The sequence below is a fragment of the Monodelphis domestica genome, chromosome 4, assembly GCF_027887165.1.
Source record: "Monodelphis domestica isolate mMonDom1 chromosome 4, mMonDom1.pri, whole genome shotgun sequence".
Taxonomy (NCBI): domain Eukaryota; kingdom Metazoa; phylum Chordata; class Mammalia; order Didelphimorphia; family Didelphidae; genus Monodelphis; species Monodelphis domestica.
The window spans coordinates 302,668,079-302,695,149 of NC_077230.1; the positions used below are offsets into that span (position 1 = coordinate 302,668,079).

Below are 27,071 nucleotides of genomic sequence, written 5' to 3' on the forward strand. Positions count from 1 at the left end.
AATCATGATTTAGGATGTTGCCAGGAAGGGAAGGGACTGCAGAGTCTGAGGGTGAAGCCCACTCCTTTCCAGACCTTGATGTTTTGATGCCAATTATTCCAGTCTGTTCTCTTCCCCCTAGAAAAGAGCCTCATGTGATCTCTAAGGTTGGGAGCAGTTATTATGACTGTCTTCTGGACACTGGAGCCTCCAGATTGGTCTTAGTGAGCAATCCAGATTCTGAATGATTCCATTGGTTCTTTAAATGTGGCAGGAGTGTCAGGGAAGCCTCAAAATGTTAATAAGCTCTTTCCTTACATTGTCTCTATGGGTCCTTTATTGGTAGAACATTCATTCCTCTTGACATCCAATTGGCCTAAAAATCTATTAGGGAGAGATCTCTTATGTAAACTAAGGAACACAATATCATGCTCTCTGGATGGTTCTTTGTTACTAAAATTACCTGAGTACTCTCTGACTTCTTCTTCCTGAGAGTCAGGAGATAAAATATCCTTCCTTTGAAATTCCAGCAGATCTCCCTGAGGCCTGAGCCTCATCCTCTTTTAATGCAAATCTGCTTAAGTCATCTGTTCCTGTTCAGATTAAGACAAAAAGTGGCCCCCAACTTTCATTCCTCAGGATCCTTTAACAAAGGAAGCTATTGAAGGGATATACCCAATAACTAATTCATTAATTGAGCAAGAAATAATCATTTCATGCAAATTTGGATATAATTCACTAATTTTCCCAATAAAAAAGCCGGTCAGGATTGGGTGGGAAGCCTATTTATTCATTTGTACAAGATCTGTGTACAGTTAATTCACATATTATGCCTAGGCATCCAGTGGTTCCAAATCCTGCAACTATCATCTCATAAGTCCCTAGTGAAGCTACATATTTTTACAGTCATGCCAGTCTCTTAGATCTTGTACCAGCTAATTATAGTGAATTGGTAGTGTACATGGCTCAAAAGCCCCATAATGATCTCTCCAGGACACCCTTAAAAATTGTGATTTAATTCTATACACTTTTGGTTCTTTTATAAGGGAGGGAATATGCCACACAGGTGCTGCAATTATGGCAAACTATTATATCATCTGGGCAGTTTCATTACCCTCTAATTTTAGTGCTCAAGGAGTGGAATTGCTGGCCTTCCAAAAAAGCTATTATACTTGCTGAGGGAAAGACAGCAGCAATTTACAGACTCCAGGTATGCTTCTGGGATCTGTCATACTGTTTGGATGCTCTGGATGCAGAGGAGTTTTCTGACTTCTGCTGGCAAAACAATAAAAAATGCAGAGCTCATTAAAGAACTCTGTTCTTCATCTACCTGCAGCCTTTGCTTTGTAAAGATAATTTTAGGGTTGTGACTTAAAGTCTAGAGTTAATTGGTTGCCAGGGAAAATCCCCAATAAAATACCCAAGTCAGTCTGGAAATTTATGGTAATTTAATATAGAGGGAGGGAATTTAAGGAGAAGAAGGGAAGAGGATATAGGATTCTCCTGCCTGGCCTGTGCCAGGGGGAGTTTTAAAATCCCCGCCTCTAGGTCTCTGAAGAAGATTAGAGGCTTCTAAGGGGATAAAGTTGGAAAAGTAAAGGAGGGAAACTCAGCCAGAAACTCACCACCAAACAGGACAATAGCTTGTAGCCACACTAAGATGCCAAAAGGCCAGCACACTGCTATCAGCCAATTCTTCACTGCAAAGGGTTGCCATGGAGAGGAAGTGATCCAAATATACAGATCTTTCACCCTTGTGTCTCCTCTAAATCTTCACATCTACCAATCACATCAAAGGCTTTTCTTCAGGACTGTCCATACTTTTAGTTCTCATCTTCTTTTGATTAGATTATATCTTTAGAGTTACTTAACACTTCTTTGTTAAGTTCACCTTTTGTTAGTTACTTGACCTTTTGTGATTAATTTAACCTTTATAGTTATTTAACATCTTTTTGTATTAAGATACTTGACCTTTTGTGATTAATTTAACCTTTATAGTTACTTAACACCTTTTTGTATCAAGATCTTAAAACAGACTTAACTTAAAGTTCTAGCTTCACTATAAGGTAAGAGTTAAGTACCTTCATTGTTCAATCAGGAGATTACAACTTTATCTTCGCCTAAAGTTTGTCTAAGTAGGGTGGAGTAATTTAAAGTTCCCAAGACATTCCTGATTTTGTTAAACTAAGTATCTTCATTGTTATAATCAGGAAATAGCTAAATCCAATCTTCACAGCTTGTTCATTGTTCTGACCATATAGGAGGAACTGACCCTATCATTAGGGAAAATCAGCACATAAACACTGCATCTAAGCTTGCTGCTGTAATAGATAGATATTTGAGGGTGTATATTGATTGTATAGTAGATCACTAATGGATCAAGTTTGCCTACCCTCCTCCCTTTGTCTCCCTTCTGCCCCTCTTTCAATCTCCCTTCCTCCCCTCTTCAGAAGCCTTTCAGCTTCCCCTCCCTCCTTTCTTCAGTTTCACTCAGTGTAAACTATGATGCTTTAGAGAAAAATACTTTTTTCTCTTTTTTTAACTCAAGTAAGGGTTTATTGGGGAAGACAGAAAAGGATGGAGTATAAGGTAAGAGGGGGTAGGATTTCCCTATTCTCTATAGAGAGTGTTTGGAGGATATTGGGGGTATGGCAATTCTGTCACAACTGTGAAACAAAGTCAGTCAGAGAGATATGAGGACAACTGTCTTTCTTCTTCTTCCTCCTTCAAATCAGCTAGCCAGCAAAAGCTTCAGACAAATAGCTTCTTCTCCACCTCTGTCAGAAGCAAAAGCCTCAGACAAATAGTTTCTTTTCCACCTCTGTCAGAAGCCAAAAGCCAAAAACCCAGTTCAGCTGTTTGCTTGACTCCAACTGTCTCCCAGTCACATTCCAAATGGAATCTTCCTTTTTGACTGACAGATGATGTCCTTTGCATTCATGCCTCTTTGACAATATCTCCCTTTTTTGTCTTAAAAAATGCAGCTTGCATTTTTTTAAATGATACTTACCTTTTGGATATTTCTTAGCTAACTATTCATAACTCTGTACTATGTTAAATATTCCTTTACCCTCCCAAAATAACAAATCTTAACTTATCTTAGCTATTCTATCTAGTTCTATGCTAAGTTTGGGTATAGGAAAATGGATTAGGTAATAGGGATTTACATGAACATGGTTTTGACAGAACAACAAATCATGTAAATAATTTTAAACAGTTTCAACGATTTCCATAACATTTTGAATAAGTAACTGTCTTATCTCCTAATGTCTATAATCACTAAGTAAAATTTTCTATCACTAACAATTGCTCACCTAAAATCATAATGCAATCTAGCTTCTATACTTAAGTAGTTCTATGTCCCTAAGACTTTGAACAAATTATCTAAGTTGTCCTATAGTTCGTCATTAGAACATTAATAAATTATCCTAATATAGCTTGTTTGTAAATTAGTATTTACATGTGTACATAGGTTGTGCCTATACAGATTTACAAATGTACATCCATATACATTGTTCTAGATTTCTGTGCAAACTCGTGCAGATAAGAAATATCTTCATCTGTTTGAATTTTCCACAGAAATTTATATGTGTGACTTTTGTGTTGCAACTCTGTTGTATACTTACCCATTCCATGAGATATCTTCCTTTTCTATGTAGGATGTGTATGTATATATGTGATATTAACATGTGTGATGCATTCTTACATATCCTCATGATCAAACGTTCAAACTTTCAAAGTCCTTCTATGTCCTTTTAGGTTGATTGTATAAACTCAGTGTCCTTCGTCTCTTGTCATCCGGTCAGCATGCCATTCTCACTCTTGATTGTAGTCCTTTGTTCTTCAAATCAGGAACAAACTGGAACAATCAGAACATGCATGCATGTAAGGTTTTTACATGTGTATGTATGTAAGATTGAAATTTTCATTGTGCATGGAAGTAAGCTGAATTCTTCATGAATGTTTGTCAGAATTCATCAGTTATTCTTCATGTGTGGAAATAAGCATTACATGTGTTCATCTTCATGTATGGAAGTAAGCTTTACCTGTGTTCATCTTCATGGGTGGGTGTAAGCAGTATAGTATAGTGCATAAGTTCTTAGAATTTTGTCAAGAATGTGAATTTGAAGTTTTCTAATCTTTTTGATGCTTGACTTTTTTCACAAGGAGATTTATTGTGTTTACTTTAACTGTGCCTTGGAGATAGAATTTGGATTTAATGTATTTCATTTGATAATGGAGTTATATTTTCATTTGAAATAACATTGTTTCTTTCTGTTCTCTTACTATGACTGGCAGATAATTTGTATAGAATATGTAGAGATTTTTCTTTGGCTGCTAATCTTTTAAATGCATATTTTCTTCTCAATTTTACTGGCTTTTGTAGTGCTTTCCTTATATAGTTTCCAGTCATAGGCTATCATTTTAACATGTGCAATGATCTCTTGTCTGTACTTTCTGTTGATACTGTAGTTTTATATGCTTTCCTTTGTTTTCCATAGGGACTATTATTGATTGTTGATTATTTTCCTAAGACTACTCAACTTTATGGGTGTGATGCAATTTTACATGTGAAGCATGAAACCATGGATCTCTTAGATCAACATTTATTGATGTTAGGGTTGTCATTATGACCGATGTTGGTCTGATCCATCTTGGTTCTGAAGGAGATTCTCTATTAAAGTTCTTGACATATACCTTATCACCTGATTTTATCTTATGCAATGAAAAATCTAGTGGTATTCTTTGCACAAGCAAACCCAGTTTCTTTAGTTCCTCTATTCTACATTGTATCTGTTTTAAATATTCATGAAGAACACATTCCCCTTTTAACATGGACAAGTATGGTGGCTTTACTGTCCTACCATGCCAAAGTGGCTGACCATATAGCATTTTAAAATGGTGTCTTAGCTGTTCTGTCTTAGAAGAATCTGAATTAATTTTAACTTTGATATCTTATAATGAACCAAATTTTTCTTCTCTCTTACAATGAAGAAGTAGAGAAATGGGAGTACCGGTTTAAAGCAAAGTGGATTAATGGGGTTTGGGTGTCATCAGAAGGAAAGTCTCTATTTCTTGGAATTTTCTATCATAAAATATGCTTATCTGTTCACAGAAGTGGCCACTTTGGTATTTAGGGGATTGTGGACTCCATTAAAAAGAGTTTAGGTGGCCCTAAGTATTACCAATATAACCTCCTATGTATGTGCCTCTTGCCCTAACTGTTAGGCATATAATGAGTGTGCTTTCCCTGCCAAAGTTTTTGGTAGGCACCCCCTGGTTTACATATCTTTGGAAGATCTAGAAATTGATTTCAACAGTATGCACCAAACTGGACATTATAAAATTTGTCTTTTTATGATGCATGAACTCATTAGATAGCTAGAAGCCTTCCCTAGTACTTGTGCTACAGCAATTTTTGTTTAATGCTTTTGAGGGAGATTGTTCCCTGATTTGGCCCATTTGCACACATTGATTCAGGTAGAACTCATTTTACTGATTCGGTTTTTATCACTTTTTTATTTTTGTTTGAGAATTACTCATAAATTCCCTATACCCTATCATCCCTAGAGCTCAGGTCAAATTGAATGTATGAATAGAGAATTTAGAAACATGATTGGCAAATTGTGCACTGAGGCTCACTTGAAGTAGCTTGAGGTTCTTCCCTTAGCTCTATTTTACTTGTGCAGCAGACTAAGGGCAGAGCTACATTTCTCACCATTTCAAATGCTTTTTGGATGCCCCCACCCCCACATACAGGCCAACCCTTTTCCCCCTGCATACACATCATTACTTGGGGGGGGGGGGCTTTCTGTTGCTTCTTATATACGGGAATTGGGAATTATAGGTCAAAATTACATGAAATTCATGACTCTGGGGCTGCAATTCAGGCTGGACCCTTGGCCTTCTCATTCCATGATCTAAATGTAGGAAACAAAGTATATATAAAGACTTTCAGTTAACTGTAGGGACTCAGCCTGCTTGGGAAAGTCCTACTCTGACTGCCATCAAAATTGGAGAAAAAGACTCTTAGATTCATTGTGGATGAAGTGGCAAGAGATCTAGGCCTAAGCCAGTAGTCAATTCATCTTCAGCACAGAGATTTTTTCTGGTCTGCTATGTCCACTTTTGGGAAGCTGACAATGATAGATCCATTAGGAGTATTTCTGCTAAGGTAAAAGAAATTGGCCATCTCCCAAACTTCTAAGGCTATCTCCTTCCTCCAGGAGGAGATTGGTTCCTTGTTAAAGACAGTCACATAAAACCAGCTAGTTCTTGATATCCTTATAGCTGCTTCTGTGCTCTTATTAATCAATCTTGTTCTTACATAAATGTCAGCTGAAATTGTTACAAATGTCCTTGAGTTTCAAAGAATTTTGAATGACATGTAGCAAATGGCTTTAGGGACACATGTGGCATCTGCTGATGCATGGTGTAACCTCTCATGGCTACAGAGAATAGGTTTGCTGGCAAATGTGACCAAATGGGCCTTTTTAATCCTATTCATTTTTTGTCCTTTTCAGACTTTACCTAACTTAATGTATTAAAGTCTATGCCAACCTTTTTCCAGGTGAAAAACTTATGTACATGCATACTGAGGATCATGACCATGTTAAAGAGATAATAGATTTGACTTTTAATTAAACAATCTGTATTTTTAAAAAATGCATATGTTTAACTGTTATATTGTTTATAGGGTTTGAGGTATGGTCTTCTTTAAGATTTTTTTTCTCTTTTTCTCATTTAAGTATGATTTTTAAAAAAACTTCAGTTTATGGAATTAGGATTGATATTTGGTATTGAAGAATCGGTTTAGAATGTCTAACAGCCCTGACAATATTGCATACCCCAAAGCTTAGGCTATTGAAACCTACCATTGGTTATTAAATGTTATAGGATTATTACTGATGTTTGAGTCTATGGGTCCCCTCAGAAGGGGCTGACTTTAGTCCTACATGACTCATGGTGTCTGAAAGATGGGGCTCAGACCTGGACTGAGGTTAAGTCCCAGGGGGAGAGGCATAAATGGCTTTATAATAAAGGGAACACAGGAAGGTGGGCTCTTTTGGGGCATTTGGCTCTTAGTGTGCAGGGGCTGGAGACTCTTACTGGCATAGTTGCTTTTGGCTGGTGGATGGAGGCAGGGTGGCAAACTCTACTTAATTGGTCGTGTCCAGGTGATCTTGTGAATTTCTCTCTAACTTTTACTAAGAAATAATTACGAATTAATATACAATCTCCAGATAATTTTAATCATAACAGAACCTACAAGCACACAATGGAATGAAGATGGAGAAAATTATGCAATTGTCTTGAGTGAGTCCACTAAAAATAACCACAACTAGACCCTCACTGCTGCTAGGCAATCCTACTATGCAACTTTTACCAACTCACTATTCTCAACAGTGGCTCTTCTAAACCTTTTCATCCCTCCTTAAGTCTCCCATGGTTCCTCTATCACAATTCTCTCAACCTTGCCCCATATTTTACTGAAGAAATTGAGACCATTTATTACGAACTCCTGCTTTTACCCTCTTTCTCATCTCCTCAGGTGCCTTCTAGCATTATTTCCTTCACCTGTTTCAATGGATCACGTGCTCTTACTCCTTAATAAAGCTAAGTTCTCTGCTTATTCAAGTGATCCCATTCTATACTATCCCCTCCATAAGATTGCCCCCCCTCTGCCATTCCCACTCTTATATGTATTTTCAATGTCTCCCTCTCTACTGGTTCATTTCCTAAAGCCTACAAATGTGCTCATGTCTCCACATCCAGGAACACCCTCACCCCCACAACTTTTGAAGTAATAACCAGTGGCTATTCCATTAATTTCTTGGGTCTAAGGAGGAGGCTTATTGTGAACTGCCACTTAAGATTAGGCCTTTCAAGCTCGAGCTCGAAGTGTCCCTGGTATTGAACAGTTTGGGGGCAATTATCAAGCCCCAAGGGAAGGAACATGCCTGGGGAAATGGGAGAATGTAATAAGACAAAAGTCTTATAAATGGAATGTTGTAAAACCTATAGTCATAGAGGGAAGGGAATCGGCATTTACTAAGTAACAGATTAACTTAGAAAATCATAAATTCACATTATTTGTGTCAAATAGTATTTTTATTTATTTTATTGAATGTTTCCTAATTACATTTTAATTGGCTTCTAGCAACACATAGATGACCAGTGGGGTTGTGAATTTGGCACCTCTTCTCTCAGAATGGTAGGATAGGAAGCAGTTTACAAGTATCTCATTTGATCCTGACAATGACCCTCGGAGGTAAGTTCTATCATTATCTCCATTTTACAATTGAGGAAACGGAGGCAGTTAAATGACTTGTCCACAGTCCCATAGCTAATAGATGTCTGAGATCTGGTTTGACCTCAGGTCTTCCTGACTCTAGGCCTAGTGTTCTATCCACTGCACAAGAAATTCAAAGATGAATGGATTCTGAAGGCTGGAGTTAGAAAACAACAGAATGGCCCTGCTCCTCCCCCTCCTTCCCCCACCCACCCACACGCCTCAAGAGGCACAAAGCATTACCAAATGACTGCTTCATGTCCATTCTCATCCACAGTCAGCAATCTTTTATGAAAGATGCTAGACATCCATATCCCTTCTGTACTTTCCTGCTTCATGCTTTTATGGACTGGGACATATCAGGTCTTACACCACAGAAACTTAGAAATATCTTATCCTATGAGAATAGTAGTTTCTTTATTCCTGCTCCAAAAAAAGAATGATAGTCACAATTTTCCTTAGTTTTGTAATAATTTTTAAACTATATAATTCAAGATTTGCTTGCTTACATTAATTCAAACAACTATTATAAAATATTTACCCATTTCACTTTTCTTTATCTTAAATTACAGCTTTGCTCCTAGGTTGAAATAAAATTTAATCTGATTAGTCTTTATAAATGCAATGAGTACAAATAAGATAAAAAAAGTTTGGGGAAAAAACTCAAATAAAAAAGTGGATTTAATCAATTTTTCAAAACTATTAAGATATTGACAAAAACTTCTGGGAAAACTAGAAAGGAGGATGACAGAAACGAGGCACAGACCAATATACCTCATACCGATGCTTCATACTATACCAAGGTAAAGTCAAAATACTTACACGATTTAGAAATAAAGGGTAATACCATAAACAAATTAGGGGAGCACAGAATTGTTTGCCTATCAGATCTGTGATAAGGGAAAAAATTCTATCCAAACAAGACACAGAACATTATAGGACATAAAATAGATAACTTTACATTAAATTTAAAAGGTTTTGTACAAACAAAACTAATAGAATCAAGATTAGAAGGGAAACAAAAATCTTGGAAAACATTTTTGGAGCAAGTGTCTCTGACATGCTTAATTTCTCAAATATATAGAAAAGGGCCAAAGTTAGAAGAACACAAAGCATTCCCTAATTGATAAATAGGCAAAGGATATGAATGGGAAATTCTCAGATGAAGAAATTAAAAATATGTAGCCATATGAAAAATGCTCCAAATCACTATTAATTAGAGAAATGCAAATTCAAACAACCATCTCACATGTATCAGACTAGCTAATATGACAAATTTAAATCTTCTGATTTCAGGGTCAGAATTCTTTCCACTATATCACAACATTCAAGATTAGTCATGAACTTTTGCCCTTAAGACCAATAAAATCAATTCAGTAAACATTTATTCAACACTTATGTGCTGAGTGAGGCAGATAGGCAGTGCAGTAGATAGAGTGGCAAGGCCTAGATCAGGAAGATTTATTTTTCTGAGTTCAAATGTGGCCTCAGACATTAGCTGTATGAACCTAGACAAGTCATTTATTATTTATCTCAGTTTCTTCATTTGTAAAATGAACTGGAGAAGAAAATGGCAAACCACTCCAGTTATTTTTACCAACCAAAACCCCAAATGGGGTCCCAATGAATTGGATATGACTGAAAAAACAACAAATGTGCAGAGTATTGTACACTTGGGGAGATAGGTAGTGCAGACAAGAATAACCCTGATGGAGCTTAGCAAGAGAACAGAACAGTTAGAAAAATTAGTATGATATAGAATAATGTGAGTTAAAATAGGTGTAAAAAATGTGAAAACAATTATAGACTAGAAGGATCAAGGACTTCTTAGAATAGTTATCATTTGAATTATTTAGCTTTAAAAGGAATGGTGGGAATTGAACAAATGTTGATAGGGAAGGGTCTCCCAAGTAGGGAGAATCACAGGGATTATAATAACAAAAGGAGGAAGAAAGCTGGGTATACTCTACTTAGACAATGGGTACTCCACATTTTAGAAATAGCATTGCTTACATGGATGTAAACTGAATGAGATAAGGGTGTAAAGGTATAATGATACTACCTTGTGGAAGACTTTTATTAGCAGGCTAAACTTGTGCTTGAACTTTATTCACTAGTTAATTAGGAATCACTAAAGGATTTTAAAAAGAGTAGCCACTTAAGAAGCCACAGAAGAAAATCTGGAAGCAGTCTAAAGGTTGGATTGTTGGACTGGTGAGAATGACAATGGGAAGAGCTGTTAATAAAATAATGCAATAACCCAGAGCAATGTGTTAAGATTAAATTAGCTCTCCCCTGATTGTGAAAATGAAATTAACTCTCCCCTGATTTGTGAAGATTAAATTAACTCCCCTGCCCATTTTTAGATTTAATCACCAAACGTGTAAAACATCCCACTTAATCATTGAGTGGGATGTCTGTGACCCATGTGTGCAATAGTGGGTGACCAATCAGAATCAAACTGACTGTCCCCTGGGCAGTCCTAAGCAAAGCTTCAACTGTAATTGGTAGATGTAAAAAATGGAGGAAGACACAGGAAGTGACACAAAAGAAAGTGTCTTGAAAAGGGAGTTACAACTTCCTGTGGGGAGATCTTCAGAAATCTTCAGAGGACATCTTCAGAGAGCTCTCCATGCTTGGGACCTCATCTTCTTCTGGAGTTCTGAGTTCAAATTGGAGGCTGGTAAACAATCTGCTGACTGGACCTGAGACCCTGTACATGGTGAGACTGTCCTTAAATCTCTCCCTTTGGATTGTCACATTATGAGTGAAAGAGTTGATTCCTTTCCTGGATTTTCTGAAGAGGCTAGCCTCAGGAGAGACCTATCCTCTTGAGAGAGGCTCCCTGCATCCCCATGTCCTTGACTCAAAGCCGAGACCTCTCTGGTGTAAAAATTAAAATTATATCTTAATAATAAAAATATTATATTTTAAGAGGTTTATTAAATGATCATTAGAAATCAAGCAATAAAGAGGATACAAAATAAAAACCATGTGCCCATGGCTGATTAGTCATTTCAAAATCCCTACCTTACCATACAACCATGATTGGGGAATCATGCCAAAGAGGGCGTGGGAGGAGTTATAGCCAGTTAAATAGCAATAATGTGATCTCGCCAACGTGAAGATGCAGGAGAGATTATAGGAAATTTTGGGAAATACTAAGGACATATGGGGAATGAAGTCAAAGTTTCAAAATTTCCATTTATACACCAGTTAAACCCTGCCTGAATTAAACCAGGGGTTAGAGCAAAATACTTAGTGCTTAGTCTAGATATTTTACCCTGTCCTCTCTCTGATTTCCTAATTCACTCTTTCCATATTTTGTAAATAAATTGTAAATAAAATCTCTTTGGAATTTCATAAAACTCCTGGCAACCCTATTCTTGAATAATTCAGTCTACCCTTTTATAAAAAAACCCTCCCCCCCCCCTTAAAATGGTAATAAGGGCTTGAACTATGCAATATAAAGAATGAGGATGGACTAGTTCTAGAGATAATCTGGCACCAGAATCTCCAATGACAGAAATTATACTAACATAAGCAAATATGGTTTACAAAGTACTTTCTTTTCAACAACCTTGGGAGGTACATAGTGTACATATTATTATCCCTCTCCAATATTTAAGGACATTGAGGCCCAGAGAAATTAAATGATTTGTCCTTGTGTAAACAACTGGTAAGTATCAGAGCCTGGATCTGAGCCTAAATCTTTAGGCTGCACGTCTAACACCTTTTTGAAAATATTGAAGAGTTCAAAGACTTTATCTTCAATTGTACTTGTTCTATGTTTATTAAAAAATATGTTAATATACCATTTTGGACACATATTAAATAAACGATGCTGGATAAGTAACAACTTCTGAGTACCAAAGGATTTTTTTTATTCCCTTTGTCTATTTTGAGTTAATCAATCAAGAACTCAAAGTACCCCTACTTAACACTTAGTAAGCCACTAAGAGATTTCACAAGTCATTTACTTGGGAAAAAAAAAAATTCACAGCCCCAAGACCACAAGCATTCCCCTTGGGCAGTGCTAGGCAAATTGGGAGGCTGTGATTGGTTCCCATGAGGTGGGAGAGAGACAAGAAGTGATGTGGAAAAAGGCTATAAAAGGTGAGGTGGAGGAGAAAAAATTCCTTCCTTGGCTCTTTGGTGAGTTCTCTCTCTCTCTCTCTCTCTCTCTCTCTCTCTCTCTCTCTCTCTCTCTCTCTCTCTCTCTCTCTCTCTCTCTTTCTCTCTCTCTCTCTCTCTCTCTCACCCCCCTCTCCTTTTCTCCTTCCCTCCCCCCTCCTCCCTCCCTCCCTCCCTCCGTCTCTTTCTCCTTTGGTGTGTGAGCTTTGGTGGGATTCTTGGCAGTCTTAGCCTCATGTGCACTGAAGGTTCTCAGCAGATTTTTCATCATCTCCTGGCTCTTTGGATTTTGACTTCCTAATCAGGATTTTGGATTCTGGTGAAATTTGCTTTTGGATTTGCATTCAGATTAGGACTTAGGGTATTTATAGCTAGGTGGTTTTTTTCCCTCTACCTCTTTCCTTTATTTCCCATTTTTATATGACTTAGGCCTCATGACTTAAGAAGTTAATTATTTTTTATAAACAGTGATCACAACAATAATTTTTTAATTCTTATATTTGTCAAACCCATTTTTAATTATTACAGTACCCAGGCAATGCTCTAAGATAGTGGTATCAAATTGGAGGATTCCTAGCCCACACATTGACATAGAAAACCGCAAATTAACATTATCCATATGTATTGTAATTGAATTTATTTTCTTAAACATTTTCTAATTACTTACATTTTAATCTGGTTCCAGGAGCTCACAAGTGAGCAGTCTTTGAGTTGGAAACCTCTGCTCTTAGACCAAAAAGGTTGTAGAACTGTTGCTTAACTGCGTTAATAAAGTTAATGAGGTTCCTTGAATTATTTTGACATACCCATGAAGTCACCAGTCTAGTCCAAAGATAAAAGAAAAAAGAAAATTTATTATCTACTTTCTGCCTCATTTTTTAGAGTACTAAGCACTGTTTTTGGCACTTGACTAAGGCTCCCTCACTACATTTTAGGAATTTCCTTTCAGTTGGGATGGAATCAGTCAATAAACATTAAGTACCTTCTGTGTGCCAAATACTGCTTTAAGCTTTTCTGTGTGTGTGTGTGTGTATGTATGTCTATAAGGGATTGTATATGTAGGCATATTTATGTCTACATTCATACCTAAATACAAACATGTACAATGTATGCACCTATATTTATATGTAATACTTTATCATAACAATTAGCTCCTTTATAGAGCAACATAATGTTCCCCACGGTCCACTTCATTTCATTCTTTTCACCTTTAGGGTTTATTTTAGATGTCTAGTTCTGAGTCCAGTCACCACTGTTCTGAGTCTTTAGTTAGGAAAAATGCCCAATGCTTAGAAGGGAGGCTCTCTGCCTAACTTTACATTTAAACTATCTCTAGTTATAATTTTTTGCATTTGTGGTTATTTGAGCATCAGGAGGGGATGTTGGGGAAAGAGCTGGCCTTTTCTTCGATAGTTCCTTCAGCCTGGATCCTTCTCTGCAATATTCTTTCTTTCCTTCCTTCCCTTGGATCCAAGGCAGAAGAATAGTAAAGGCTGGGCAATGGGGGTTAAGTGACTTGTCCAGTGTTACACAGCTGGGAAGTGTCTGAGGTCAAATCCAGGTCTGGCTCTAACGATTGAGCCACATAGCTGCCCTGCCATATACTATTCTTGATATCTCCTTTCTCTGCCACAGCTTTGCTACATGTTTGTTCTAGCCTCTAAGATCTCTTCTTTTCCCACTCTGAGAAAGCTCCTCCCTTTTACACAAAATGCTGACGGTTAACTTAGTCTTTCTCACTGTGTGAGAACCTATTGACACTTAGCTGGGATTGCTTGATTCAATATTAAAAAAGGCAAAAAAAGTCTATACCTAGCCAAGGTCCCAGAGTCAAACAGAGTGATTTCTACTCTATCCATCTATGCAAACCTCCTGCATGTATATGCATGTGTATGAAAATATACAAGGGCCCGAAAGTCTATAGTTTAAAGCTGCAGCAAGACTTTAGGGACATCTTCTTTCTCTCTTGAGACCCCCATTCATGATGCATAGTTAGTGTTTCTTTATCTTTATAGAATTGTAAGCCTGCACTCTTTTTCTATATGCCTTTCAAAAATAACAACCAGTCCCTGATATTTCCTCTTCTAAAAATCCTGTACATTTACAATCTGTTTTTTTTGACATTTATTAATGTCTACTTGCACCTATGACATGTGAAGGAACTTCAAGGATCTTGTGCCCCTCTGTGGGGAACACTGTACTTCTCCTTTCATAATATGAATTCATAGGAGATCTCATCTTAAAAGCTAATCAGAACTCAGGTCAGAAATGATTTTTATTGATTAGTCATAACAGATTGCATAAGGATGCTAAAATAAATTTCTCAAAATCACCCTCCTGATTAAGAAAAGATAGCAGAAGATGAAGGCTGCTGTCAGAAACACTGATGAGACTCTGAAAAGGGCAGGTACACTGACTTTCTGACTGCTAAATGAGTTAACTGTGTGGTGCTGGAGGGGGTAATGATTGCATCCTCTATCCTGCCACAGTTGTAAATCAGCTTTTTTTTTTCTGTTATGCAATAGAATTGATTATATTTATACTTCAGCACTAAATGTTCATAGTTCTTAAAGCAAATTAAATATGTATTTATTAAGTGATCTTCATGTGCAAAATTCTACAAGATACTTAACTACTGCGTCAATTCAATAAAATAAACCTGCCATTAACTTAATATTATTTTTTCTACAATTTTTACAATAGAGGAAAAAAGCATTAAAAATACAAGTCAAGTAAATTTTATTATTTTAAAATTATATTAGTATCTGAGTTAAGTCCTCTTTAATCCTGAATTTTCATAAAAACTTCAATTATTTAGCTTTTAGCATATCACATGTAAATTTCATGATAACCAGTTTGATTCAGTTACTTGGATTTCTTAAATCTTTACTTTGACCTTAAATATTTAACTAAGCCACTTTCATCTAAGTGAGAAAGCTGATTCTTAAGTTAAATTCTTGAACTTTTGTCAAGAAGCTTTAATGAAAGAATTAAATAGTAATTGAAAACTAAGTGATATAACTAAAGGACTAGTGGATTAAAGAACAAATTATGGAAAGAAAATTTCACCAAAGAAAATGAAGGGACAATATGCCAAAATGCATGGGATGCACTTAAAGCACTTCTTAGGGAAACATTTCTATTTCTAAATACTTTTACTAATAAAAAAGAAAAAGGACAAATCAAATGAATATGTAACAAAAAACCCTTTAATAACAATAACTCAAAACCCTCCAACTAAGCAACAAAATAGAAATTATGAAAATTAAAGCAATTAGTAGAACTTGGAAAAAACCCACTCCCCCCAAACAAAACAAAACAAAACAAAAATTAAAAGGCTATTTATTAGGGATAGAGGGCAGGAGTGTGGACACTAATAAAATGGAAAAACCATCTGAATGAATGACATAGAGCAAAACTAAATTTTATCAAATGGGAAAAAAAGGAAAATTTACAGCAATAGAAGAGAAAAAATATTACCAGAAATGACTGTCCATAATAATATACAAACAAATCTAATAGTAATTTAGAGGAAGTGGATGAATAATTACAAAATATACCCATGTCAAAAAAAAGCAGACTTATTAGAATAATCCAATATAAAAAGAAGTTTAACATGCCAAAAATGAACTCCCAAAGGAAAAGAAATCTCCAGGACAGAGGGATTTACAAGTAAATTCTATCAAACATTCAAAGAATAACTAGTTCCAACATTACTGAAATTGATTAAAATCAATCATTCTATGATGCAAACATGGCCTTGATATACCTATAGTAGGGAGAGACAAAGCAGAGAAAGAAAAGAGTCCAAATATCCCTAATGAACATTGACACAAAATTTTTAAATTAAGTATTAGTGAACAGACTGCAACAACATATTGGGAAGATTATACAAGTTCAGATTCAATTTACATCAGGAATGCAGAGTTCTTTCAACATAAGAAAGACTATAAATATAATTGTGTTAACAATATAAAAAATAAAAATACATGCTTATATTGATAGAGACTTTTGATAAAGTTCAATGCCTGTTTCTGAAAAAAACACTATAAAAAGCAAAGGAATAAAGAGGACTTTCCTTCATATAATAAATAACATCTATCTAAACCCCAGAGCAAACATATGTAATGGAGAAAAGTTATAGGCCTTTCCAATAAGGATTCAGTAGAGCAAAGAAGGCAGCTATCACTAATATTGTTATTCAACTTGTTATAGAAATGCTAGTTATACCTCTAGGACAAGAAAATAAAAACAAGGGAATAAGCATAGATAAAGGGGAAACAAAATTATGGCTTTTTGCATATGTTATCATTTACTGAGGCAATCCAAAAGAGTCAATAAAATAATTAATAAATTTAGCAAAAGTTTCAGGATATAAATAAATCCACAAAAATCATCAGTATTACTGTATATTAACTCCCCACAAAACAAACCAAGAAAGGTCTAGAAAGATAATTTTCATTCAATATAACTACAGAAGGCATAAAACATAGTCAAGAGTGAATCTACAAAGATGTATATAGAAATTACAAAAATCCAACTATAAAACACTCATTGAAGAATACTAATTGCTCATGGGTGGGTCAACCCAATATAATAAAAATAACTATTTGAATTAACTTACTCATCTAGTGTCATATCAAACAAACAATACCAGAGTATTATATTATAGAGTTCAAATAAATAATAATGAAAATCACATGGAGTAAAAAGTCAAGAACATAAATAGTAATAGTGAAAAAAATGGCAAGAAATTGAGGGTCAGCCAGTGCCAGTTCTCAAATGATACTACAAAAAATTAATTATTAAAACAATTTAATATTGGTTAAAAAGAGAGGGCAATGCATAGTATGGGTTAAATATTAAAAAGTTCAAATCAATTTTATATCTTTTTTATTGATCCTATTTCTAGTTAATTGATTTTGTCCTATAACTAGTTGTCAGGGTTCTTTGAATTTAATTCAGATTTCAGATGGCCTGTAATAGATTAGGATTAGGAATTAGTTCTTTTGATAAAAGCATTTCTACTCTACACTTTGAAGCTGAACTCAAAACAATATACTTTTGAGGAGGGGGTTGGGGGAAAGAAGGGGTCATTGCTATCAAACTTTCAACCAATCATGTTTTTCTCCTCACCTCAGCTATGTGACCAATCATATTGTCTTCAACTTCATGATACCACCTACTCTTTATTTTTCTTTCTTTGGTGCTTATAAAAATAAGTTGTAGGGATAGCTGACTGGCTCATGAAGATGAGAGGTTCTAGGTTCAAATTTGACCTCAGACACTTCCTAGCTGTAGGACCCTAAGCAAGTCACTTAACTCCAATTGCCTAGCCCTGACAGCTCTTCCCTTTGGAACCAATACCTGGTATCCATTCCAAAGCAGAAGGTAGGGGTTAAAAAAAAAGTTGCCTCTTCAATTTTGGATCTTTGGCATAAATTGAGGCAAACCATTGACCCATCTGATTCTCAAGTTGCCAGTCCAATAATAAAATTCTATTGTGCTTGAACATGCCTCAGTTTTATTTTGTTGTTAAATTTCATTTGTGACATTATGCAACAAATAAAACATAGGGTAGAATAGCATCATATTCAGTAAATCCAAAGTCCCCCATTACTAATGAAATAATTCACTATTTGACAAAAACTTCTGGGAAACTGATAAACAGTTTGGAAGAAGTTGGGTGAGTCTAATATGTCACACTATATACTCCAAATGGATACATGACCTAGATATAAAGTCATATCATAAATAAATTGGAGGTCCAAGGAAGAAATTACCTTTCAGATATGAGGATGGGGAAGAGTTCAAGATTAAAAAAAGCAATGGAGGGTATTATGTAAGATAAAATAGAGAACTTTGATTACATAAGATTAAACAGTTTTGGAATAAATAAAACTAATATAGTTAAAATTCTAAAGGAAAAATCCTTGCAGTGAGTTGTTCTGTCAGGACTTCCTTCCCTCTTACTTCTTCCTGTTCTAGTAGTTCCTTCCTGTTATATTAATCACAGAAGATACTTACAGGGAGTTAGAGGATTTATTACATTAAAAATTAATTCAGCTCTTCCTTCTCCATTGCCTTAATTCTATTAAGTTCTGCTTAAATTTTTAGCCAATTTGGCTTTATCCCTTGATTCCTCCTTGTTCTTTTATCCTTTATTTCAATTTTTAAGTGTCACTCACAAATATTTTTTAAAAAGTGTTTTCCTTATGTAGTTTCTTATTTGCTTTTCTTCTATTGTTTGGAATGCTTGAGAAGTGAGTATTTTGCTCACCTCTGTTATTTATTATTCTACAGGATTGCCTCAAAAATGTGTCTCTTTGGTTGAAAGTTCACTTTTTTTTTTTTGCTGGTGAATAGGTTTATCTTTGTAAGATATGTTATTTTGGGTTACAGTTTGAAGTCTTTTGCTCTTTTGAAAATCTCCCATTTTTTTCCTACTTAGTTTTCCTGCAAATGGCTTAATCTCGAGTTATTTGAATGTTTTTTTCTTTATAGCTGCAAGTCTTTGTCCTGGGTGCTTACAAAATATCTTGTTATTGAAATTGTGAAATTTAAATACTAGTCAACTTGGAGTTTCAAGCATGATTTTTTTCTTACAGTGATCTGTGGATTCAATTTATCACTTTTGTTGCCTATATTCAAAAGTTCTTGGCAATTTTCTTGTGTCTTACTTATACTATGGTACTCAGGTTTTTTGATTTGTCATATCTCAGGTGAGAGTTGGGTGAAAGATAGATAGCAAAGGTAGATAAGCATTCTTGAATAGGGATTGGCAAGCCCTCACACCAGCTCTATTCCTGCCCTTGTCCCACCAAGATTTGTCCATTTCTGATAAGAGGCAAGTTAACTGGAGACCTAGTGTTTTAAATTTTTATGGCGAGGATAAATGACAGGCTATAAACTCTGTGGAATAGAAAATTACTTACTTCCAAATAATCCTAAATTCCTTGTAGACTTTGACTAATAATCAAACTCATCTTGAAAAGGCAGTCATGCCACAATTATGAAATAGTGTTTCTTTATGTCAGTTCCATTTTTTGATTTGGAGGTATCTTGATTGCTAATCAGCCTGTTACATGATTACCTGCTCAAAATTGCTAGATATATTTCTCCTTTTGCTGTTCTCTGTATATAGTGTTTTCTCAACTGAAGTAGTGAAGGGAAAATAAAGCTAAGCATATTCAGCTCTTCCATTAGATTGTAGTGAATTGAGGGACAGTGGTATAATGAAACAAGCTCTGGGTTAGGAAGACATGAGATTTAATCCCAGTTCTGCTATTTATTGGTTGTCTGACCCTGAATAATCTAATCTTTCTGGATATGATTTCTCATCTGTAAAATAAGGATAATACCTCTCCTGTTGAGTTCACAGGGTTGTTGTGAGGAACAAAAGAGTTTATATTGCTTCTGCAAAAGCAGAGTATAAAATGAGAGAAGTGAAAGCATGAGTGAGAAGAGAAAACAACTGGATTTAATCAGCAAGTTGTATTTGTAAAGGACTAGAATATTGCAGAAAGACAATGAAGATTTACTGAAAGTATATGGACCCCCGGGAATTTATAGTAAAGGAAATATGTATAGATCATATTTAAGGTTATTATTTGTTGAAGTCTTATCAAGTTCACTTGTGTTGAACTTTGCCCACTGTTCAATGTTGTCTCCCAGAATTTGCCAATTTAAAAACTTAGAATACCAAGTTACTCAAGACAAGAATAAGGCAGAGTGAATACATGTGGACAAAATGACAAACCATCCTAACATGAAAAGTAGTCAATGCAACTTTACACATTTAGTGATAACAAAATTGAAATGTTTTGGCTAAATTAAAAGTTATATTTCCTCTAAACAGTATCTTCAAGAACTCTGGTGCTGACTTAATTTTGTTTTAGGGTCAGTATGTATGCAGAACATCCACAAAATGTACAATCCAACTTTCATATTATTTAGGGTATTTATTAATATCAGATTAATTTGTATGTTGATTTCTAATGTATCATATCTATAAAAAGGTATTTATTAAGTACCCCTATATGCCAGGTACTCTGCTAGTTATTTGGGACACATACAATAAATGAAACAGTAAGTCAATGAAAAATTGAGGCATTTATTGGTCATGGAATAACTGAGACAGTTTCTAAATTCAATTGACCCTACCACAGCAATCTTCGAAGGTTAGTAGCAACAGATTTAAAGTGGGTCACCCTGACCTAGAGAGTGACTAAGGATATATTCAAGGTCCAAGATAACAAAACATTTAGAGGGAAGAGATTGTTTCAAATACAGCAGCCTCTCCTGGTGAACTTTGGTACTATGGCATATCAGAAATAATAAAAGTGTTTGGCCAATGAAGTTTAATCAGATGTGTATATTAGGGTGATTCTGTTATCTCCAATGACATGTTTCTTGAAAAGTACTTGGAGAGGTATGGACAATGTAATGTTGTATCAGTATCTAAGACAACGCAACTTAGCTTGAAGTTAGAAGAGAAACTAGGGCACAGATTAGCGATTGGTGTCAAACAACTGGGATCTAGCATTCGGTCTAAAGGCAACATGAGTTTAAAGATGTAATCTCTGAGCCCTTCCATTGGCATACCCTCCCCACCAATGTCTCAATGGATTCTCTTCAAGACTGAGCACAGAACTCACCACCACTACCACTAAGAAGAGGGCTCTTCTACTGCTAGTGCTCTCTTCCTCAAACTAAGTTCCATCTAAATTATTTGTATTTATTTGCACTTATTCTCTTTATATTTAATATGCATATATTTTACAACTGAAGAAATAAGTAAATCCGAGGGAAAGCTAGGGGATAGTATATGCCAGAAGCATCAAACTACTGCTACCACTAAGTCCCTTCACACATTCTATCCCAAGAGCCCCATGAATAACAATGACTTCTCCCTTTGGCTTCTAGCTCATACCCAGTCATAGTCCAGGGAAAGCAACTCTTGGGATATGCAACCTTGCAACTTACAATGACCCTGCCAGTGCTAAAGACACAGACTAAGGCAGTAAAGTTCTCACCACTGAAGTTACTGGCACTGTCAAAAGATCCTTTTATCAGAAACAGATAAAGTGTTATCAATGGGATTGAATTAAAGAAAATGCATTACTATCTGACTTATAATTAAAATCTGAATCTGTTGCCCTCTGCATTAGAAAATTGGCTCTTTGTAAGGGCTTTTTTTGTTTAATATACTCTTATCACAGTACTTAGCACCCAGTAAACATTTATATACTTGTAGTCTGCATTAGAAGCTCCCAGAGAGTAGGTATTGTTTAATTTGTATTTATATCCCTGTGCTTAGCACCATACCAGGTAGGTACACAGTAGGTGCTAAATAAACATTTGGTTAATAGTTAAGAAAAAGGAAGTAGGCAGCAATAGTGAAAATGAGACTTCTACTTTTGTTTCAATGGGTTCCTGCTTTAGTTTCTACTTAATAAGAACATCATTTTGTTGTCTTTTCATTTGGAAACATGCTAAAAAAAGATTATCAACAGATAAAATAAAAGCAAAACTAATGGTGGCGGTGTATTGTAATTCATGGGGCTCTCATGCCTTGGGTCCTGGACTATCTCTACCAGTTCTAGGAAGATATTCAAAAAGTCTATGTCCTTTAAACTAGATTTGGGCCATCATCCTTGCTGTAAAAGATCCTAAGAATGTGAATGGAAGTTTCAATTTGAGGACAATAATTTCTACCTTTTCCTCTCTCCAGGAAAGGCTTAGCCCAATGTGCTAAATGGCTTCTAGAAAATATGTTGAAAGAAAACTCTGGAAATCTCAGTTAGTTCTTTGGGAGAGGTGAGGGAACATTGTTACAGGGAAATCCAGAGAGAAAGACTGCCGTTACCAATGCAAGTTAATATTTGCTCTACAATTTATATCCTTAGGCTTTTAAAAAGGAAGCAAACTGAACATAGAAATTTCAAATTTCATATACAATGACCTTTTTCTGTTTGAAGACAAAACCCACAAAAGTTTCTGCCCTCAAGAAGCTTGATAACAGCACGTAAATAAACAGACCACAGTTACAATCAGTAAAAGGAAGGTAATCTCAGAAGCCAAGCCCTTTTCTAGAAAGTCACCTTTGAGCTAAGCCTTTAATGTCAGGTATATCAAGAGTCAGAGGTAAGTAACTTTACAATAGAGGGTGGCTATAATACATTAATGATATTATCAAATGTTATTGAGAAGGGATCTGTTAACACCTTCAGTTCCTGATAAAGGAAGAAAAATGGGATCTACTATGGGTTTGAAGCCTTTCAAATTGTCTTTGTTCTTTTCTTTCTCCCTGCTTGCCTTCTCACATTATTTTATCTTTGTACTTTTATGTTTTTATTTATAAATTAGAGATAATAGAATAAGTTTACTATAGGAAAACTGAAGAAAAAAGCAAAAGTAAATGGTGGATGTATAGAAGGGGGGGTAGTGTGTTGGCTTCTGAATAAAGAAGACCTGGGATCGGTCACATTGTGTTTGACCACGGGCAAGTCTTAACACTCCAGGCAACTTTCTAACACCTTAACAACAATGCCCTTTGGTTTGTCTTGGTCTTTATCAGCGAAAGCAATTTCTTTCCTTCTTTTTTAAACTTAAACCCTTACTTTCCATCTTGGAAGTAATACTGTGTATTGGTTCCAAGGCAGAAGAGGGATAAGGGGGCCAAGTGACTTGCCCAGGGTCACACAACTGGGCAGTGTCTTAAGGCCAAATTTGAACCTAGGACCTCCCATCTCTAGGCCTAGCTCTCAATCCACTGAACTACCCAGCTGCCCCCAGTGAAAGCAATTTCATCACCAGAAATTGGTTATGCCAAGGAAATACAATCAAAGGAGGGGAGCTTTAGAGTTGAAAGAGACCTCTCACTGAGATTGTGAGAAGTTAAGTGACTTGGCTAAGGTCTATCAATTTGGAATCTAGAAAACCCAATCTAGAGATCTTCAGAGCCCCAAGTTTTGTAGCAGTGGAGGTCTAAGGACCTCACCCTAGATCCAGTCACATGAGAATTTCTCCCAGAGGGAAGCCACAACCTCTCAGACTAACAATAAATCTTAAAGTATTTTAGGTGGAGTTAAGAGTTTTAATCAGGTGTTAAGTACTCTTTTTTTTTTTTGTCCTGGTTGTGTCTCCCTTTGTGTCAAAGTCCTTTCTAAAATAGCGCAGCCCTAGGCTGGATTTTTACCTTTTGTGTCCATTGTAAAGCATCAGCCTCTTCCTGATAATCCTGTCTAGGACTCATTTTCTTTGTAGCCATTGTAAAGCCAATCAACCATATTCTATGGTCCTCAATTCCCCAAGAAGTACATAAATTCCCGATTTCTCCTGTGGTCAGTACCCATAGTAGCATGAGCTACAGTGTGGAGGCCCAAGAAAATTGTGTTGAACTTCTCTCCTGATTAAAGATGTGGGTTTTCTGACAATTTAATAGTTGTTGTTGTTTTTTCCAATTTAACAGGTCACATAGGTAACAAATAGCAAAACTGGGATTAGAACTGTTTTTAAACTCTAAATCCAACACTTTGAAGAACACAAAAATTTTTGGATATTTTGCTTTAGTTTGCACAGATGTAACAAATGAATAAGTCAACTGAGTAGGAAAGATTTAGTTCTATTTTGTTCAGTTTCTTAAATTAGCACTCAATGAATATTTATCATGATATAGTGTGTTCTAGTTTAAGGATATTAATATCAGTAATGGATTAGGATCCTCTAAATAAATTTTATTTTAATATTGATGTATTATATATGGTATAATAAAACATTAAATGAATATTGAAAAGATCCTAATCCATTACTGATATTAATAAATATTTATTTACCCAAACCAAAGGATGTTTAATTAAAGAGGAAAAACATCTGACAAAATGAAGAGAGCACTAGGCAGGCTCCAAGCACTTTGAATAGGCACCCCTATCCCTCTGTAGGAGGCCATAGTTATGGAAAAGTGTAACATCAGACAGGCATGTATGGATTGTGATCTGTATTTTTGGAAGAAAAATGTATTCCATGAAATCCCAGATTCCCTGGAGTAATGATAATTCAATATGGCTTAACCAATTTTTTCCCACTTAGAGAACTTAATAAAAAAGGAGCCAGCAAATTATTGAATGAAACTATCACTATGGTAGGTAAACAAAACTAAACCATTTTTACTTTGAGGGCTGGAGGAAATAACTTCCTGACAGTTTTTTGTTCACCAATACCAAGAAAATTTTTAGTGAAAAGAATAATTTATGACATGGGCACTGTACCCATAAATCTCTTTTTTCTTTTTAAGCTAAGTTTTGGAGTCTTGTATGCTTGCAAAAGATATCCTTCCCGAACCCCAAGGGTATCCTTCCTGCCCATAACAATTTATAGGTCTATAAGATAAATAAATCAATATATAAAGAGATCAAAGAAAGAGGAAAAGAACCCACAAGTTCAAAAATATGTATTGCTCTTTTCATGATGGCAAAGAATTAGAAATTGAGAGAATGCCCATCAATTGTGGTATGGCTGAAAATTATATGGTATATGTATGTGATGGTACTACTGTGCTGTAAAATATAATGGAGACATTTTTATAGAAACCTAGGAAGACTTGTGTGAACTGATTATACACTGAACTAAGCAGAACCAAACAATTTATACAATAACAATGCTGTAAAGAAATATTTTGAAAGACTTAGGAAATGATTAACATAATGACCAACTTCAGTGCAGGATGAAACATACTAAGTTCCTCCATAGGGAAAGATGATAAGGCTTAGAGTACAGTTTGAGGCATATATACCTTAGGCATAATACATATGACATGGCTAATGTGGTAATTTGTTTTCCTTAACTATACATATTTGTTTTGTTTTTCTTGCTTTCTCAATGGATAGGAAGATAATTTAGAACGGAAAATAAAATTGAATTAAAAACCCAATATATAATAGAAACATGAAATCACAGTTCTAGTGGCTTAATAATAATACAATCTAACCAATTTTCTCTTGCCTGGAGTATTTACACTGAAACATAATTGGAAATGAATCAGTAAATATATCTAACCACTTTTATTTGGGGGGAACAAGGGGAGAATTAACTCCCTGTTGGTTTCTTGTTCATCAATATGAATGAAATGTTTAAATGAAATGTATAGTTTAATGTAAAATTGATTTTTAAAATGCTTTAGTAATAGTTTTTCAGAAACTGCTTGCTTGCTTCCTTTCTTCAGAATAGTGGAAATACTGGTAGGTGGCAACCTGTTTTCTTTAAATCAGAAATTTTTGGTGAACTTGATTTTAAAATATTTTGATTAAATCTGGTCTCAGATACTTCCTATCTGCGTAACCCTGAGCAAGTCACTTAACAACTGCCCCTCTCCCAGCCCTCCCCCCCCCCCCCCCCCCAGCCTTTACTGTTCTTCTGCCTAGGAACCTATACTTATTGATTTTAAGACAGTAGGTAAGGGTTTAAACAATTTTTCCTTCAAATTAACTGTCGTCAATCGAGGGATGCTTACTAAAAGCCTATGTACCAACGTGTTGGGGATATCCCTTGCTCTCAAGGAGTTCAGTCTAAAGGGGGAGAGAAAACATGCCAGCAACTATGTATCAACAAGCTCTATAGGATAAAATTGAAATAAAGGAAGGCTCCAGACATAAGGGGGGGGGGGAAGGATCAATATAATTGTTTTCCTTTGTAATCCTGTTTTATTTTTTGTATTAAAAAAATTGTGACAAGGAGGTAATAGAATTTACCAGACTGACAAAGGCATCTGCACAACAAAAATGGCTAAAAACCCCTGAATAATCACTACATGTATGCCATAAGTCATCACAGAGAGCTAACAAAAACTAATTTTGAAAAAAATCAAACCAACTACCAAATAAGGGAGTTAAAGGGTGATAGGCCCTGTTAAAACCACAATGGGGACCAGAATGGGCAAAATCCCCAACTTGTTCTCCCCAAGGCAAGCACGAGGCCAGTCCTGCAGGGACTTGCGGTCGCAGCCACCCCTCGAGATGGAGAATGCAAATCCGAAAGGCCAAACACCCGTTCTGTTAGACTTGAGCCCAATAGCCTTTGGCGGGAGGGTGGTTGGGGACGCACAGTCTGCAGGACCGAACCCAGGATGGCAGACTCGCTCTTGCATATCCAGACCTCCTAGAGCTGGGAACCAGTACTATAGGGTTCAGGGCTTACCGGGCGCTGCCGCAAAGCCCACCCGGAGGGAGTGGGAAGAGAGGGCCCACACACAGGAAAGTGGGGGTGGGGAAGGGCACGGTGTCGGTGACCTCGAGGTCTACAGCCATGGCGCGCCCTGGAGTGTGCACAGCTCAGGCCCAAGGCATCGGCACTACATCCACAGTAGGCCTGAGCTCCCCGGGGAGCCGGCTCCATCGCATTCCTGTGAGGTCATGGGCCATCAGGGAAAAAAATCCAACAGGACAAAACTGAAATCCCTTGGGTAGAGGGTTTCGTAACGATGCCTTTCTACAAACTACATAATCCCTCCGCCGAGGGCAGCGCACTTTATCTAATCATCCTCCGCGCCACCGCCTCCACGGCCGCATTAGCGTTTTTTTCCAGAGGATTCCCTGGACTAGACTCTCTCTTTGCCGGAACGCCCACATAGGGCGTCGGCCACCGCGGGCCCCGCCCCCAGGCTCAGCTT

General features: G+C 36.2%; 1 long non-coding RNA gene across 1 annotated transcript; it reads right to left on the reverse strand.

Annotated features, from left to right (window-relative positions):
• On the reverse strand, nt 1–27,060 carry LOC130453814 (uncharacterized). The gene is made up of 3 exons (XR_008911386.1): nt 26,600–27,060; nt 13,074–13,228; nt 1–3,838 (listed from the first exon to the last, which is right to left on the reverse strand). It is a non-coding gene; the product is annotated as an uncharacterized LOC130453814 (long non-coding RNA).
• Nucleotides 27,061–27,071: the final 11 nt, after the last annotated feature.